The 19,260-nt window shown below is 37.6% G+C and overlaps 1 long non-coding RNA gene across 1 annotated transcript; it reads right to left on the minus strand.

The window, feature by feature from the left end:
• Positions 1-1,180: 1,180 nt before the first annotated feature.
• On the minus strand, positions 1,181-16,473 carry LOC146763609 (uncharacterized). The gene is made up of 3 exons (XR_014951275.1): positions 13,453-16,473; positions 12,391-12,457; positions 1,181-12,291 (listed from the first exon to the last, which is right to left on the minus strand). It is a non-coding gene; the product is annotated as an uncharacterized LOC146763609 (long non-coding RNA).
• Between the last annotated feature and the right edge of the window lie 2,787 nt (positions 16,474-19,260).

Consider the following 19,260-nt stretch of genomic DNA (forward strand, 5'->3'; position numbering starts at 1 on the left):
CGTCATTCCACAGAAAAACTCCGCAGGCTCTTGCTGTTCAGGCTCAAGACAGTTTATTGTTAGTTATCTAAAAGATTGTCTCCTCAGGCTGCAGCTGCTTGATCAGCAGCCCAGGCAGAGGCACACACACACACTGACATCCTCTCTATCTACTGTCTTCTTCTTCTCTCTCCCCACCCAGGGCTGCTGCTATCTTTTATATTATATATTACATATTACATATTTAAAGTTTTCGCCCAATACCTACTACCTATATTACCAAGTGCTTTTCTACTCTAAACCAATCTGTGAGTGCCAACATCACCAAGAACATGGAGGTAAGGAAAAAGAATGAGGAAGAACAGGGTCAGCCCACTTTCCTCCATCTTAGAACTTCTGACCGCCATGTACAAAGTAAAAACCCCCCTGTACATGTGTTAAAACCCCCCTGTACAATACTAAAAAATTTCCCCTCTACTTTGTAATTACTTTTACTATACTATCTAACCTTTTGTGACTGCTTGTTCCACGTCCAAAGTTGGCAATTCATTCCATGGCTCAAACTCAAAATCACAGCTGTTTCCAGCTGCCTGCCAGGGTCCAAAATGCTTCTGACCAAGGCCTGGAACCTCTAAAAATGTCTGAGAGACATTTTGAGTTCCCACACATCACTTCCGCATTCATCACTAAGCCATGTCCCTGAGCACCATATCTTTATGATTTTTCAACTCTTCCAGGATGGTGAGTCAAGCACTTCTATGGGCAACCTCTTCCGGTGTTTGGTAACCCATCTAGTGAAAGATTTTCCCTAATATCCAATCTAAACCTCCCTTGGTGCAGCTTGGGACTTTTTCTTCTTGTCCTGTTGCTGGTTGCATGGGGGAAGAGCCTGACCATCACCCCACTACAGCCACCTCTCTGGGATGGAAGAGAGAGAGAAGATCCCTCCTGAGCCTCCTTTCCTCCAGACTGAACACCCCCAGCTCCCTCAGCTGCTCCTCAATGGATTTGTACGCCAGACCCTTCCCCAGGTTTTTCCCTTCTCTGGACACACTCCAGCTCCTCAATGTCCTTCCTGAAAGGACATTGAAAGACCCAGAAAGTGGACACACACTCCCAGCTCTGGCCGCAGTGCTGCCCAGCCCAGGGGGACGGTCACTGCCCTGCTCCTGCTGCCCCACTGCTGCTGACACAGGCCAGGATGCCCTCGGCCTTCTTGACCACCTGGGCACATCTGGCCCACCTTCAGCTGCTCTTGACCAGCTCCCCTGGGTCCTTTTCTGCTGGGCAGCTTTCCAGCCTCCTAAAGTACGTGTAACTATATAACTACACAATAATACATAATATATTTCTATATATTATATTCAAATTGTATATATTAGAACATACCATTCATACATAGATCAACGTTTTATAATTATATATTACATGGTATATTAAAATATCTCAACATGAAAGAGTAGCAATTCAAATGAGTTCATCATGTAAGCCGTGAAAACACATTATATTACCTTACTATATAGTATTAATTAGATCAATATATAATCTTAATTTATAATCAAATGTAATCTGGAAACACATTATACTAGATGTTTTATATGTTTAATATTAGAATATAAGCATTCGTCCTTAGAAACTACTGCTAAATAATCATTCTACAACATCTGTTTACTTATATTTATTAGGAAGTGAAACATCCTTTGATTTTATGAAATTTTTCTTGAGGAAATATTAACTCTGAAGTTTCTAAAGTAGTAGTAGACTCTTAGTCTGAGGGAGCTCAGGGGTTTTCAAAGGACAGATTGATTGAAGCCAACTGCATATCCAAGGAAAACAGACCATATGATTCATTATGGGCCAATTTGTTTGACAAATTTTCCTGCTTCTTTGCAAATTGGCCCCTAATAAATGACAAGATTCTCAGACATCCATTACCTAAAATTATTGTTGAGTTAATAGTTTCTGATTAGAACATCTTTTAAAGCACTTAATTTTGTGTTGTTTTGCTCATGACTATTGCAGATAATACAGTGTCTCTTTTCTAATGGTACAACTTATATGAATAATTATTACCTCTGTAAACTTTTAGTTATGCGCCTGAATATTTTCTTCTACATAGAGTTGCTACTTTTGCAGACTGGAATTCATTTTATTGTAATATTCAAGTTAATTTTTCAAGGTTTCCTTAAATATTTGTGCTAGTGGTCCTTTTGAAATATTAAAAAAAGAAAACTAAAAATACCCAACTAACTAAATAACCAACCAACCAAACAAACAACTGAAAAAGAAAACTAAAAAAAAAATTCTTCCACATTCAAAATTACTTAACTGAAAATTAATATTCATCAAATATTGATCAGCAATTTTACAGCATATACCACATTAGACATGCAAAATTGAAAAGCATCTTCCCCTCAAACTGGGAATCATTATCTGAGAAAGTGCACCCTACATCTCAAATAATAATACTAATAATAATTTTTACCTTTACAGAAGTAAATAAACATTAACATAAATTATTCCAGAGGTATACAAAATTAAAGTTTTATTAACATAAGAAAATAATGTCCATATTACTTTCAAGCATCCAAGAAAAACATTAAAATATTCTCATTTATTATGAATGAAGATAAATGTTTCAAAAACTCTATTTACTGCTATTGTATTATTTGCTTTTTATTAAACCATTTTATGAAGAAAAATGTTTAACTTCTTGGAAGGTAATCTAAAACAAATTTCTTAGGAAGACTAGTTTCTCAGTACAGTCCTTCTCATATTTTTCTAAAGTTTCTTGCATGATGACTACAACTCTTTAATCTAGGTAAATTATTTTATTAACAAGTTGTTGGGGTTATTTATTAAAATGCTGCACAGACGGCTTGTATCTCACACTGGCTCTCAAAACCAAATGCAAAAACAAATAGAACAGGTACAAAATTTTGTATTAATATGTTTATTTTTCCCTCACAGTTCCTCAAAGAAAAAATTGTATTTCAAGATTACTTCTTTTTAAAAGCTTAAAATTTAAACTTTCGATATGCCAAACAGGTAACTCCATTTCAAGATGAAAACAAATGTTGACCTATCAGAACTTCAGGAGCATCAAACATTTAAATTTACAGTCAGCTTGCACAGAAAAGATCCACAGCACAAGGACAGACGCTGCATTGCAAACGTGAGAGTATGTAAAGAGATATAGGAAACCAAAGGTTAAAATGTAAACAGAATCCTTTTTTAAGTGACACACTAAGTAATTCTTAACAAAACTAATAAAAGAGATGCAGTGCAAAGCATGAAATTGGGTTTGAACACAGAAGGATCAGGGCCTTTGTACTTTGCATCTTTAAGAAATCCAGCAAACCTTGTTAGGGTTCTGAATACTTTTGAATACTTTAGAAAAATGTTTCTGTTCATAATTCAGAGTCTCTGAGACCTTCCTGATTAATAATTAATTATAACTGATACTGAATTTCAGTATTTTTATTTTGTCATGCCAGTACAATAACACTGTCTTAGGTACCCAGGAATGGCATTTCAATTTTCATCTTTTCATGCAAATACTACTGGATGGTAAGGACATAGCCAGCAAAACCCATTTATAATTGCTTTAGTTTTGAAAAGTTTAACCACTGAAATGGAAAGATTTTAAGTTGATTCTCTACCTTCAGTCAGTCTGAAAAGTTTCAGACATACTTTTGCTCAGAATGAAGTTAGCAACTAGGGTAGAGAGGGAATAAGAGGGGAAAACAGGCCAGAGAAACATGGTGGTGGAAAAAAACTAAGCAGAAATACAATGAAAAATGTCAGCAGAAGGGTCAGCAAGGAAGACTGGTGGGAGATGTGGGGTGGCAAGGAAAAAAAAGGAAAAAAGAGATGAGGTTGGAGAAAGATATTGAGAATGGAAGAGTTACTAGTTAAGTTCTGCCTTGTGAAGATGCATGTGGACAAAGGATAAAGAAGGAGAGCAACTTAAGTGCATGCACAGTTTGCAAAGACAGCCTTTGTTTTTAAAAGTAAGCAGAGTTTCTGAGCGTTCACAACCAGAAGTGTTCAGCATTTATTCTGCCATACACTGGATGCAGACTGGAGTCAGGGCCTTTGTGGAGGATTTTCATTGAAAATTAACTCTTCTGACTGCACAGCTCTCAGTCAGACTCTTACTTATCATTTGGATGGTGATACCCTGTAGTTTAATAAATCTGTCAGTCTGTGGAGAAGCAGACCCTGCAGAGATGGGGTTTTATTCAGTAGTAAATGTCCACAGCTTATGGACATTCATGGTCACATTACTTGCAGAAGTTTGCTGAAAAAAAGATTGGAATGAGATTAAACTTTATCCCTTTTTCTTCCTCAACAGCCATTAAGTCACCATCACTCCCTGAACCCTCAAATCTTTGCACAGCAAGGATAAACATAACCTAAGAATACTGGCCTTTGCTTTCTTCATTCATTTTCCCATAGCATTCCTATATTTTTCTATAGTGTTCCTACAAATATTTTCTCATAGTGTTCCTACAGGATCCTCTTCTCTGCCTCCCCACAAACCAGGAAGGATTAGATTGGCACATTAGATTCATGTCTTAATTGATCTGCAAAAGGCGGTATGGCAAAAAAACCCAACCATACTGCAAATAGCAAATATGTTATCAGTCAAGTGACAATATTGTACAGTCTAGCAATGCCACTGAGCTGCAGCTACCAAAAAAAATTTTAAAAAATGCACATTGCTCGTTCGTGCTAGTTTTAGTCTGCTAGCATACTGACTTAATACCTCTTAATCAGTTAACTTGATCTTAAATTAAGCAGGCCCTCCAGGCAGAATAAATTCACATACAACGCCACATAACTGTGAAAGCCAGCTGAAATGCACTGTGATCTGTACACCCTCTGACTTCAATCTTTCAACACCCATCACTCCACCACGAACAGCCAAACCACAAGCTTATATCTGTTCCAGACAAGCACCTCACCTTAGCTATCAGTTCAGTCACAATCAGATCTCAGCAGAGTTAAACAAGCTTCCTGTTTTTCAAATATGTATATGTAGTTTGGCATTTCACATCCAAGTCTTTGTAACAGTGCTTGGCCTCAGCCTATGCAGCATTGTTTTGTTCTGCCATTCCCAAAAACTCTGGGCATTCAGCCTCACAACAAGCCCAGCTGGCCACTATTTGGTAGCAGTTACACATGGAAGAAAACACCACTGTTGAGTTGAGTGCAGGCTTTTGTTAGTTCAATTATTGACTGAACAGGCTGGTACAAATTTTCATAAAGACTGAAGTGATTAAAGTGTAAGAAAATTGGTATTTGCAATGACAAGATCAAATGGTTTAATATGGGTCGCAATAATAAATTAACAAAATTAGTAGCTAACCTTATCAAAGTGCAGTTTCTCATCTAACTGTGAGAATTTTGGCATTTTTCCATAGTGACCTCAAATTAATGTTTAAAGGAGTGAATTTGCATAATACACTACACAGTACATACACAGAGTTACTAACAGCTTGTTGAAACAGTCGTGTTTTCTCACTTAGGCAGAAGAAGAACAGCAGCAGCTTGCATACTAAACTCCTGCTTGGTACTCTGTTCCTGCAGCTGCATGTAGGGAACTGATTTAGCTGCCTCTGAAAGGCAAAGGTAGGGGTGACCTGTTGATTAATTCTGCTCATTTCAAGGTATATTTGTTTCAGTAGATGTGTATAAGCAATGACATTTGTGCATTTGATCTATTAAATGATAACACTACTGTAACATTCATCTCATTTTATGTCATTACTGAGATGCAATAGACTATTGTGCTAGTTTTGGCTGGAATAGAGCTAATTTTCCTCACAGCTGCTAGCATGGAATTGTGCTGGAAAAACCGTTGATAAAGCAGTTTTAGTTATTGTTGCACATGGCTTGCACCAAGACAAGACCTTTCCTGCCTCTCACCCCACACCAAGGGTGAGCAGGTTGGGGTTGCACAAGAATTTAGGAGGGAAAACGAAAGGATTTCTACAGGATTTAGACAGGAAAGGTAACCCAAATGGACTAAAGGGATACCTTATACCATATGGCATGAGTATTTAAAGGTGACGAAGGAGGAAGGGAAAGATACACAGAGTGGTGACAACTGTCTTCTCAAGTCACAGTTAGGTGTGATAGAGCTCAGATTTCCTTGGGATGGCTGAACACCTGCCTCCCAAGGGGTAAAAGTATTCCTTCTTTTGCTTTGCTTGCATGTGTGGCTTTTGCTTTACCTGTTAAACTCTCTGTGTCTCAGTTCATGACATTTGCTTATTTTCCTCTAATTTTCTACCTCATCTCTCTAGTGGCAGGTGCAAGTGAGCAGTTGTGTAGTTCTTAGTTGGTGGCTGGGATTAAAAAAAACCCGACTGTACTCTGCAACACAAAATGCAGAAATCTTTTTCATTGATTCAAAACATGCAGTGTGCTGTTTCCTTACCTTCCTGAGTAATTTCTTAGCATCCAATTGTCTTCATTTTCCTTGAATACTTCTTTCCTCTTAAAATATGTCCATTTTTGACACAGCATTCAGTGTTGTGAACAGGGCCATGCTGGAGACACAGAGGGGCTGTAAGGGCAGCACCCATGCCCCCTCATTTGCCCATCATATAGGGTATCTGGTATGTCATAGCCATGCTAAAAATTAAAGAAATGAAAGAGCAAAGCACTTTAGCATTACAAGCTTCTGCATACAGTTAATACAGTGCTACAAGGAATATAAAGTAAAAAAAGAATTTAAACATATGATCATATACCATCTTTTTCACAGGAATCCCTGTTTTATTCACGGGACAGAATTGATGGTATTTATTTCAAAAGCAGCTGTTTAATTTTTTTCCCCTTCATTGTTTTCATGTAGTTATAACATTATTCAAGCCCTGCTCTGAAGACAGAATTTCTAATTTCCCTTTGGGCTCCTTTAGAGCAATCAGCACTAAATACCTAAATTCCAGAGTGAATGGATATATTTATTTTCATGAGGCCTTTGTACAGTGAATGCCTGGTTAACTTTGTTTATCAGACAAGCCAATACCTCAATTCCACTGGTGTTTAGGTTGCCCAACTTGGTGCTGCAATCCCCCTATCACTCACACACATACATGCCCTATGGCCACTCATTCCTGTCTTCTGGCTACTTCTCCTTCTGGTTCAAGTGTTCATACAAAGATTACTGCTTGTCACATGCAAGTAGCTATGAAGGATCTGACTGCAGCAGATCTACACCCTTTCCCAGCAAGATCTGAAAATAAACTAACATAATCCATTGAAAATATGCTCTCTTCTGGCAGAAAACCTACACATCCAGAACACGATGCCAGAGCCATTGCCTAGAATGGGCTTCTTGTGGGTATGATAAGGCAAATTTCTCACAGTTGGAACATTAGGTAAAGTTACTTTGTGGCTAGAAGCACTTAAAACTGACATTCTAATAACCAGAATGGTATGAAGTAATCCATGAAACATTTTTAAATGTACAACAAAATAGCAAAAGAAATGGCCATTTGCAGGCAGGCCTGTCGGATCCTGACACTCTGTCATCCTGGCTAAGATTTAAATTTTGAGAGTTTTCTTATTCAAGACAGAAAAGAACTAACTAGGAAATCTGAGCTTGAGGTAAGAATTTATTCTTCATTTGTGAAAAAGCAGCTGTGCGCTCTTTCATACCATTGAACCCCAACTAGATCCTGCAGTATTCACTGAGAAGAGGCCAGACTTATCTTTAGCGTCTTGGAGGTGTCGTATCCTATTACTGCTTTAATCTGGGGAGTGCAGAGTGCTGAAATATTCCTTTGGATATAACCCAGTCAACATTTCTCTGGACTTTTCCATAAAACATAGCACAGGGCCACAAAACAGATCCAACTTAAACCACGCTACAGGTCCCATTAGCACACCCCTGTGTAACTAAAGGCTAAAAAGCTGTTAAATTACTGCTTCTTTTCCTGAAAGAAGAAATTTACAAAAGCCTTGATATGATGAGTGTTAAATTCCCCTGCATTAAAAATAGTTCCTTAAAAGCCTCCATTGTGTGGGAACCCAGGACATCCCTCTGGCTGCCCTGGCAGACCCTGGCAGGGGGCTCAGAGACCTTGGCAAGAAGTCAAAAACACCTGTGGCTTCCATTTTAGGCCATGGAAAAAGCTGCCAATTTCATATGAGAAATTACAAGCCAAAGGTTTTGAGTAGTGTGATAGTTGAATTAACACAGGGTGAAAAAGTAGAATTTTAGGGTTTTAAAATAAAGGGTTCAAGGGGACAAGATGGAGGGATTTGGGTATATCCTGACCTTCTTCTCCTTCTTCTTGCCCTCCATGTCTTGCTGTGATTGTGACACTTTTCTCTTGGTTTAAGGTACAGATACACTGTCCAACATAAATAATAGATATTGGCACATTATTGTAAACCCAGTACACGTAGTTTTGAGTATAAAATGGTAACACCACCCCAAGAGGGTTGGAGTCTGTCGCAGACTGACCTGCTAGACAGACCACAGCTCCTTGAGAAAACATGTTATAAATAGAGAAAATAAACAACCTTGAGATGCCATCCCTATGCATTCCGACTCCTTTTTGGCTGTGTGGGTTGGGAGAAAAGCACTTTTTACAATCTTGGGGTCATCTTGACCTCAGAACCCCAAGACATTGAACTTTACACATGGGAAATTTTCATTTAAAAACCTTTAGACAAGATGGTCACTGTAAGCTAAGTGCCCACTGTACTGGGTGGTTAATGAGTGCTCACAAATCATATGACTTTTGAAATTGAGGAGCAAGATGGCTTCATCATTATGGGATTATTTTGAATTTTTCAAGGTTGTTGCTGCCCCTCCTCACTTGGCACTGCTGACAAATGTAATAGCTATGCTTTCACTTCCATCATCTACATCGAAATGGAAATATTTACCCATCACCCAGGACATTCCCTGGCAGAATCCCACTCAGTAAATCCTTTCATTTAGATAATGAAATATTAATAATTTTTACAAGCTTTTGGCCAATCAGGAAATCGCATCTTTCAAACAAAGGACTGTCATTTGACCATGCTTGCTAGAGGCATTACATTCTACAACACATTATGCAGTACAACTTCCATCATCATAGCAGTCAAACAGAAGTTCCTGATATTAGTGATCAGGGAAGTTACATCTGACTGATACAGTCTGATACTCAGATCCTCCTGAGACAGCAAGAGCCAGAAGTGGTTGTAGAAGTGCTTTCTTTCCAGGGTGGAATTCAATACTGCAGAGTAGCACTCCTCTGCTACAAACTGGTGACTAATCTGCCGGTCTGTCCGGAAAAGTGGGAAGCACTGATCTGCAGCAAAAGTGCTGAACAGCTTGTGGCTTTTCCATATTCATCTGCCTTAAATTCATACTTTCCTAAAAGCACAGCTTCCAGAATGCTGAGTAACTCATGCTGATGCTTACTGTAGCAGCAATTCCCAAAGCTAATTCTCTCGGCAAAGGGGAACTGGAGTTCCTGGGTGCGCTCAGAATCATCTGGGAAGATGGAATGTATGTCCATCTGCTTCTCCCTGTTATTTACACTGCTTCTTCCCCAAATTGGTATAATAATCAACCTGTATATTTCCAGTAAGTTTATTTCCATAGTTATATTTTCATAGGGATTTATCACCACAGAGGAGAACAATGACACTGTTTCTGGGTTTTGTTTTCAATTATATCAAAAAATAGTGAAAAATCTATTCAACTAAAGGAAGGAGACTACACAGACAGACAAGATGAACCTGTCAAAAGAAATTAAAACACAGATTCCCCCACTCACTCCATTCCTATAATGAAAAATAAGAAAAATGGGAGGGAGAAAAGAGAGAAAAGAATGCAAAGACAGGTATGAAGTTTATTAACTTTGAAGGTTTGCAGAGTTAATGGCTACAGAGAAGCATGTATAGTGTGGCTGTCTGAAATTGATGCTAGAAAAAATGGAAGTCAGATAAAAAAGATAATATTCTCTCTATTCTGATAATATTCTCTCTGAAAAGGTCAAAGTTCTATTCATAGGAAATTACAAGAAAAACATAAGGTGTAAAGTAGGTATGACTCAAAAAATCAGTACTTTGCATTAGTTTAAGACACATAATAAGTTTTAATGCATAAACAAAAACACAAATAAATTATTTATGGTTTTGGTTTAGGTTTTTTTCTGCTAGGGAGAAAGATATTTTTTTATTCCAGAATTCTGAAGGAGTCGGAAAATGAAACCACATATCAAGAAGTGAGAATTTACAATGGAGCTTTCATCCAGAGAAAGGTACCATCAATCTGGAAACCAGAACATGGCTCAACAGAATATTAATATAGGTTCAAAAAAGAAGCATTATATTGGGAAATGAGTTGGGAAAACAACTCATTTGAGCAGGAGTTAAGACTGTAATAGTTAGGGCTTAAATAAGTCTTTACTGAAAAAAAAATGTGGATAGGTTGAAAATAGACTAAACATGCAACAGTGTGAGAATGGCAGGTTGTCTCATCAAGTATTTTTCACAGAAACACATGATCAGTATTCTGGGCAAGGAAAATGCTCCACATTTCTTATCTTTGGAATGCAGTGGAATTTGATGCAATGACATGTAGGAAGTTAATATTTCAAGAGAGAAAGGTGGGAATTTGTACAAGAATAAAAGAATGCAGACTTGCCTGTAGGGAATTAAAAAAAAAAAAAATAAAAATCATCCATTGAGGATGCATTTTAGTGGACTCCTCAGAAATGTTAAAAGTCAACTAGAGGTCAATATTTTTACTGATGATCTCAGCATAATATGCAGCTGTGTGCTTCGGACGCAAAGCTCAGAGACATTATTATAAAAAATGTGGATCAAATAGAATCCAAAACCTAAGATAAAGTACAAGACTTTTGTTGCTGTAAAACTGCCCACAGAATTGCAAACTCTCTTGAAGTTATTGCTATCCCATCAAGAATTTGCATAGTTCTAAGCACTTGGGGGGATGGGCAAAGAGTGACAGGATTGTGAGAAATACTAAGAAAGTGTATTATTACTGTTCACTTTTAAAGGCAAAGATTAGCTACATGACTTTTCTTCAGATTTTAGTGCAAACTCAAAATTACTCCTTGAAGGACAAGAAATGAGCATGCCAGAAACATAAATCAATTTACATTTCTTCACATCCACCATTGAAGATATGTGTATACCTCAGGCTAGAATGACAGAATGATCAGCAATGTGACTCTGCAACTCTGATATGGGTAAGTATTTGGAGTAATGTAAAATTAGGAGCACTGCTATTTGCTTCCTTCCCTGTCATAGCTAATGTACATTTTTAGGGCTTAAACACAGTCTTAATTACTTCTGTGTATGAAGAAGCAGACAAAAAGGCCTTTTCTTGGCTCTAAATAAGGTGTAAAGAAAGGAAGCTGTGATTTTACAGTCTTCACTTGTATAATTTCCTTTGCAAATTTTGTCTACACCAATTCCACTAGAAATTATGTGTACATATACACACACATGTCCCCAGGGTGAAAAGGTCTAGAATAGATCTCTAGCTCTTGATGTGATTATGCCTTAAAACACTAGGCTGCATGAAGGAATCATCTAGCACCCCATTGCAGAGCTTTTATTATGGTCTGTGTGTGGTTAAATCATAGAAACAATTCAAAATCTGCATCTCATAGGTTTGAGAAACAGTTTAACTATATTATTGCAAAAACTATGTATTGTCTAACTAATGCCTAAGCATTCCTTACACTCAGGAATATTCTAGCAAAGATGAAATAAAATTTAGAAAAAATAATAATTTACTAGAGTTATATAAACATTTATTATAGCCCAACTCACAATGCAACATGGCATTCATTTACATTCTGCTGCTTCTTCTCTCATCCTGAAGATTCATTGTGAATTATTGTAGTTTAAAACTAAAATTCTTCAATTTGCCTAAGAATAAAGATACAAGGAAGCACATATTGGTAACTTCAGAAGTTAATAATTCCCTAGGAAAACAAGTTAGTTATTTGAAAATGTCTGTTGACCCTCAGTGGTTTTTACATGAAGCATCATGGTTTCTGTTACCTTTTACCAAGTCCAAGGAGTATTCTAAGAGAACCTACAAGATGTTCTTTCAGACTACTTGAAACTGAAGATTCAGGGAACTTGTAGACATCGTGACAGAGCAGCAGTCTGTAGAGAGTGAATGGCTTCAAAAGTGACGTTGATACTCTCTGGTTTGGTTTGTTGGTGATTATTATTGTTACTGTCATTGTTATTATTATTATTGCTATTACTACTGCTGGTTAGCCAAGTAGAGTCTAAAGTTCTTGCAGTTCACTGGAAATCAAAGGAAAATATCTTATGTTTATTTTGTTGTGTGGAAACACAGAAGAAGTAACTCAAAAAACCTGAAAGTCTTACTGCCACACTTGTCACCTTTGGTTCAGCCTGTGACTCCTTGTTTCAGTTATAGTTCCAATGAGGTTGATTTGAATGCTTTACACTAAAATCACACAAAGAACAACCATAACACCACTGTCATGTGCTACTATATTCAGTTACACAAAATAAAATTGCAAACCGGTATGTAAGACATAAGAAAATAATTAGGTATTTAACAAATAATATGAAATTTTAAAGATATTTTACAATTGAAGATAGGTCATGCTACAACAATATATTCTGGTGGACAAGTAAGAAATGCCTTCAAGCATAAATAGCCACTCTGATGTTGTCTTACTTTTTGAAAAACAACCAGCATATCCAAAATATTCTTCATTGCTAATAATTCTTCATTGCTAAATTTATATCAACAAGAGTTGTATAGTGTTTTTCTGCTGTAGTCTCTGTTACAGAGGAACTGCATCATTGCTCTACACCTTTTGTCTGTTTGAATTCCTTTCTCTATTTTTTTACTTTGTTACTGCTTCTCCTCAGAGCTCAGATATTCTTTAAATGGAATTTCAAATTTCCTTTAATTTATACAGAAAAATTTGTGCTGTGTAGACAATTACTTTCAGGCTCATGAAAGGGGTTTTAGTCCTGTGAGCCTCTGTTCACACAATTTCATTTCTTGATCTGTCTTGCTATAAATGTTTTCCTAAGCCCTTTTGACCACAGGCATGGCTATATTTTTTAGCAAGTCAGCTGTATTTAAAACAAAAATCCATTAACACTAATACAAAATTACCAAGCAGACCATATTTTATAATCTGTACTCTAACAATAAAGCCATTTCTATCATTACTGTTTGCATGCATAACATTACAGTTCAATGAACTCTGAAAGCTGGAAGCTGAAAGCTGGAAACTCTGAAAACATGAAATGATTGCATGGTCATGTCCTAAGTAATAAAACACTGCCATAAACAGGCAGTCAGAAACATGCTTAAACAAGGTAAGGAAAGTATCTATGACTTAGCTTGCATCCACAGTATTATATAGTATGCATTTTAACTACTACAAAAATGAAAATTTTTTTCAGAATTTCTAAGCATACCTGAAAGCTCATCTGTGAGAGAACACTAGGTAAAATGCCAAACATGAAGAAAGGAGATATTCTTCTCCTTCTCACTTTGTTCTCTGCCACAGCAAACATCCTGTATTTGATCCAAAATTTGTAAAGCTCCTTTGACATCTTGGTTGTGAATACTAGCTGTGAACATCACAGCTGCACTCAAGACACAAATTAACACCCTCAAGATCAGGCAGCTGTGGGTACAACTCATACAGTGTCATTACTTACCTGTAGAGCAGCCCTCTAAAAAATATTTATTCTGCAGATAATGTGTATAAGCAAGTCATTTTAATTTATTTTCCAATCTAACATTTCTAATGCTACTTGCTATGTTACACTTGAACCTAAAACTGCCTCATTCAGTAAAGGATTTTTCAGTCACTCTGGCCATGCTTTGAACAAGGTCCCCAGGCGGAACAGCTGCAGAACTTAATCTGGCTTCTCAGTAATGAATTCATTCACCTCATTCATACACAAGTCATGCATAAGTACCACAACTTTAAAGCAAGACCAAAACCAATCTTTTTAAATCAAGTGAATGTACAGTAGACTTGAACTGGAGAAGCTGGCACAGAATTCACAAAGGATTTGCTGTGTTAGTGAATAAGCTGTGCACATTGCTGTTAGAAAAAATTTCTTTCAGTGTTGCCATCTAATTCTCTTTCTCACTTACGAAATTATATCAGTTGTTGCTGTCACCTGGGAAAAGGAATGAGTAGCTGATATCCAGTAGAATCTTTTAAGATGGGTCCTTTGAGGAGACCCATAGTGCAGCCATAGGTGTATAGACATTTTTCTTCATGCTTGCTCTCTAACCTGGATGTTAATGTGGCAAATGAGCCCTTTTCTGGGAGTCTCCCAAAAAGTTGCCAAGGCATCCTGGCAGTATCTGTCCATCACAGTGCATTTCAGCTGAACAATCTGCCTGGTTGGTAACCTGGGTCAGGTGCAAAACAGCCAGTAAGACAAGGAGAATCTCTGCAACCAGCATGCTGGACTGCCATTAAGCCTAGAGTTTTCCTATTTTTATTGGTAGGGCAGAGAAAGTTGAACGAGCACTGTTGGAAGTAAGTGGGAAAGTGATGTCACTACAGACAGAGCAAAGTTGACATCACACATTTTATATTTGGCCTTTCTGCTGGGGGCCATTTTGCTATTTCTGTGCCACAAGGTGCTCTGTAATGGTCAGATCAATCAAACACATGTCTACAGGGACTGTGATATAAATAGTCCTTCCATGCCATTCTGCTCTGCACTAGAGATAAAACTGAATGCATCTGTTTGAAATTAATCTTTCTATTAATGTCAGTGGTTTAGAATGAAAAAAAACTTAAATTGAAAAATCAAATACACGAGTCCTAGACCATTCCTTTATACTTCTCATAGAGCCATAGTAAGGGGCACTTCACTGTTTTGCCATGTATTTATATTGGGCTACCCATAAATATCCTTAAAAAAAAAGTCTTTTAAGTAAAAGAATTGTGAAGAAAATTCAGATGCCTGAAAACCTTTGTCGCTGTAGATGCTAATGCACCAGGCAAGAGCAGTGTTTCACTTTAAATATAATTTTTTTAAGAGTTGTAACTTCTTGACCTATAAGAATTTCATTCTGCAAATTGTAGTTTGTGCTTTGTAGGAGTCTTTTGTCCAGTTTTTATTTTACAGCCAAAGCTAACTACTTGAAAAAACTCTGAATTGAGGTCACCAACAAGGCATTTGAAAAATTGTGGTTGTTTAGTCCATTCTACATGTGCAAGTGTTGTTTTGCCACAAGTTCCAAAATCCTTTAATATATTTCTCAACAACATTACATTTTACATGTAGTTCCTCACATATTTAAACACTGTTTGAATAAATACTGGAATGGAAAGTCATTGTCATTCCGATGGGATACAGCAGTATCTGTGTGGCTTTTGTTTGTCAAAAGTGCCACTGTTGCCAGGAGACTCTGATAGAAGATGTCAAAAGATGAGAAACTGAAAGGACAGACTATCTGGAATATCCCAAAACCTGCCCCTTGCATGCTAACAAATTTAGGCAGTGTTCCTTTCCTCACTGAATTCAGCAAGAACAAAATTGAGTTGCTAGTTTCACTTAGGGAAAAGTTGGAAAGGATCCCATGAGGCATTGTTAAATTTCTGACACCAAAGAAAACAGCTAAGCTATCTCTGCTTCCAATAGTTTTTCTACACATTCTTTGGATGTAGCTAAATCACCCTCACAAGAAGCTTATAAATATTGCTTGCCTTCTGAACAGACTCTGCTGTATGGTGTTTTCCTAAAGCAAGATCTCTAGAAAGTGTAGGTGTAAGACCTTCTAAAATTGTACAGATATTGATCAGGTTTGGTTGTTATAACAGGACACAGTTTAGATCCTGATGCTGTGCCCTCACTTTAACATGCAGGCACATCAGTCTCTCAAAGAAATAATGGCATTAAAAAGGACATTACCCAAATCCAGATGAGAAGTATGATAGAAATTAAATTTACACCAGTGTAACTTTAAAGTGGAACTTTCATAACGATACAGTGAAAGCACCTTTGACTGAAAGAGGACCACTGAATTTAATTATTAAAGCAGAACCCACAGCTGAGAGGCAGCCAGCTGTTTTTGTCACTGATGTTGGTGAATCACAGTATAAATCAGTGCTCCAGATGGCCTTCCTTGCAGCTGGCACTCAGCAGGGCAGCAGAGAGGATGTGCCCAGCTGTGATGTCACACCCACTGGTTCATGCTTGACCGTTTTGACTGTGGGTCTTCTTTCATTTTCTCTTTACCTACAACTCATTTCCTCCATGCTAAAGATCATTGTCTTCACTCACACAAAGAACCCCCTGCAAACCACTCAGATGAATTCCCCTGCCCAGATCTTTACTGCAGGCCTCATGCCTTGATCTGCCCCAGCTCCACGCACTGTCCTGCAGCCTGGTCCTTTCAGGCTCTGTGGCCACCACATATCCCTTCTGGCTGGCACAGCAACCTTTCACATCCACATTGCTCCTTCCCCTCCCGGGAAAGGAGCTCCTAATTGCCAGTGTGCTCTCCCTGCTCTGTGCTGAAGGCAGCCTGGAGCTGCCTGTGCCCTGGGCTGGCTCTCGGCAGGTTGGCAGCCCTGCAGCCACCAGCTGCCACAGAGGTGACACTGACTCCTGCGTGTTGTAGAGAAGCCACTAGGATAACACAGACTTTTGTGCATCTCTGCTCCAGGCTGAAGGCTGAGGGAGTGTGTGGTGAGCACATTGTGGCAGCCCCAGGTTTCCCAGGCAATCGAGTGCTCTTCCTCTGCAGCTATTTGCAGGGATGGACATCATCCCTGCAGCACGGAGGGACGGACATCATACAGTGCTGTCAGCGTTTCAAAACAGCTTTCAGAAATAGACTACATATGTTACTGCATGATACCCCTGAGATTACAGTGTTTGCTTGATTGGGAAGGCACATTTCTTGATCATAAGAAAGTTAGGGTTTTTTTTCAAAAAAGAATCCACATGTTTCTTCACTTCTGTGGGGAAAATACAGTCTGAGGTACAAGATGCTTATCACAGATTGACTAAAAATGTTTAAGGGCACATGAAGTAGGGAAAATACCCTAGAAAATATGGTTTTACTCTCTATTTCCTGTGGCTGGTAGAATGAAACAAATTTACTTATTTGAATGAAAGAGGGAGAAAGAATCAGTTGTTTAAGGTGGCAGTAATTGCCCTCTATTTAAATATTGCATTAGCATTCAAGAGGGTGATTCATTAGTACATCTCTCATTCATCATAAAGAATAAACAATCATAGCTTCAAAACAGACTGTCATCATAAAGCTTCATCTAAATCTTGTTGAAAACAGTAGAAAGGTTCATTCTGATTACTGAGTTTTGTGTCAGACTTTGTAATAAAAAATATCACTTTTTAGACTTCCTACTATGTGCTATTCAAGCCTTCTTATACACTTTATTCAATATGAAACAATTATATTCACAATGTGACAAAACATTACAAGGGACTTCACTTCTACTGCTGTCTCAATAAATTCAATTTCTTCATGCAGAATTCCAAGATTCCAGGCTGCTTAGAAGTTGCTATTCTTCTAGGTAAAAAACTTAAATATTAATATATGATGACAAAAATTACATAAGATGTTTTAGAGAACTGCCATATTGGCTGAAAACTATCTGAAGCTAAAATGAATTTGAAATTTAACTTAGAAAATGTCAGTGTAAATTCCTATAAAAGTTGGAGCAGAACTAATCACTGGGCATCTGGACTTTAAGATCATATCTTTTACAAGCTCTGCTACTATGATTGCTAGATGGTTACTAGCCCCTTGTAAATGTAAACATTTTCAGGAACTGTGATTGCACATGGCAAAATTTATTAGTATCGGAGGCCAAATTACAAAGATAACAGGAAAGAACAGCTTTGAAATTCAGAGTCCCAGACTGCTCTATGGTCAAAAATTAATAAATCATGGCCCAGCTACCACCCTAAAGGAGTTTCAGTGCCTCATTTCTTGCAGCCCCAGCTATATTTATAAATAAAAGGAAGGAAAACATTTTGTCAGTGTAGAACTGGGGGTATGTCTGCATCATGGAAAGCAGCATGTCCTGGGCAGATGTGGCATAAACTAACTTCAGAAACAACTTGTGCAGTCCTTTCAGATCAAGACTGTGCCACAGCTCATGAACATTCTGCTGTGCTCTGTTGGCAGTCCACCAAAGCACTGGAACCCTGTGGTCTGTGCTACTGTCCTTCAGAGTTATGCCCAAAAGGCACACACTGCCTTAAAGCATCTACAGCTGAAGATGTAAAACCTGATTTTTATGCTAACATCATTCTGCCAATACTTTGAAAGCCAAAGGGTGTTATTACCATGTTCAACTTTTAGTACATTTATTGTACAGTCAATTAATTACAATGACTCATTGCTAAAGCACTGTACAGGGTGAGATGGGCACAATTAACAGGAAACACATTTTATGTGGCTTCATATCTTAATTATTTTATTTAACCATAGTCATTTACAGAGTGATGTCAGTACGATAACCTCAATGTGGTATACAGAACAGTCAATTACAGTTTCTTACATGCTCAGAAATGCTCAAGACTGTGCACCATGAGAAGAATAAAAAAAAGAAAAAACGGGAAACAGTTCCAAATAAAAAGAAAACAGAACTTAATTTAAATCCACATCTTGAAAGAAAAGCTTGAAAGCTTATGTTATGTTATATTATATAGAAAATGTAACATATGAAAAAAAATTAGCTAAATTTCCTGGCTGAAGTGTAAGTTAGGCTCAGATAACCTGCTATAATGATTATTTTTCATATCTTCTAGGATATATCTATTAAAAATACCTGGTTTCTGGAAACAACAATTAAGCAGAAAATGAGAAACCTAAGTTTTTTTGTTGTTTATGGTCTGTTATGGATATTTGCAGACTTAAAATCCAGATAAAGAAGAAATTTTTTATTGCATAAATGCATGTCTTTATGCACTGTGCTAGAAGCTAAATCTAAGAAAAGACAAGAAGCAATTGCAAGAGTGCATACTGTCATACTGGAAGGAGAAAAATTACTTCAGCAGCATGAAACAAGGCGTAAGCTGCCTGGATGAGGATAGGAGAAGAGTGCTAAGCTTCCACAGATATTGACTTTATAGCACTTTTCTCCTAGTACTCAGAGGGTTATTTAAATATTCCTTTCAGTTCCTTTCAGAGGTGAGTGCCTCTCACCACTCTCTCATGATTTCCTCAATTTTTTTTCTTTCCTTTTTGATCTTTGCTGCTTTCAAAACTGACAA

Source organism: Lonchura striata, chromosome Z, assembly GCF_050655825.1.
Source record: "Lonchura striata isolate lonStrDom1 chromosome Z, ASM5065582v1, whole genome shotgun sequence".
NCBI lineage: Eukaryota > Metazoa > Chordata > Aves > Passeriformes > Estrildidae > Lonchura > Lonchura striata.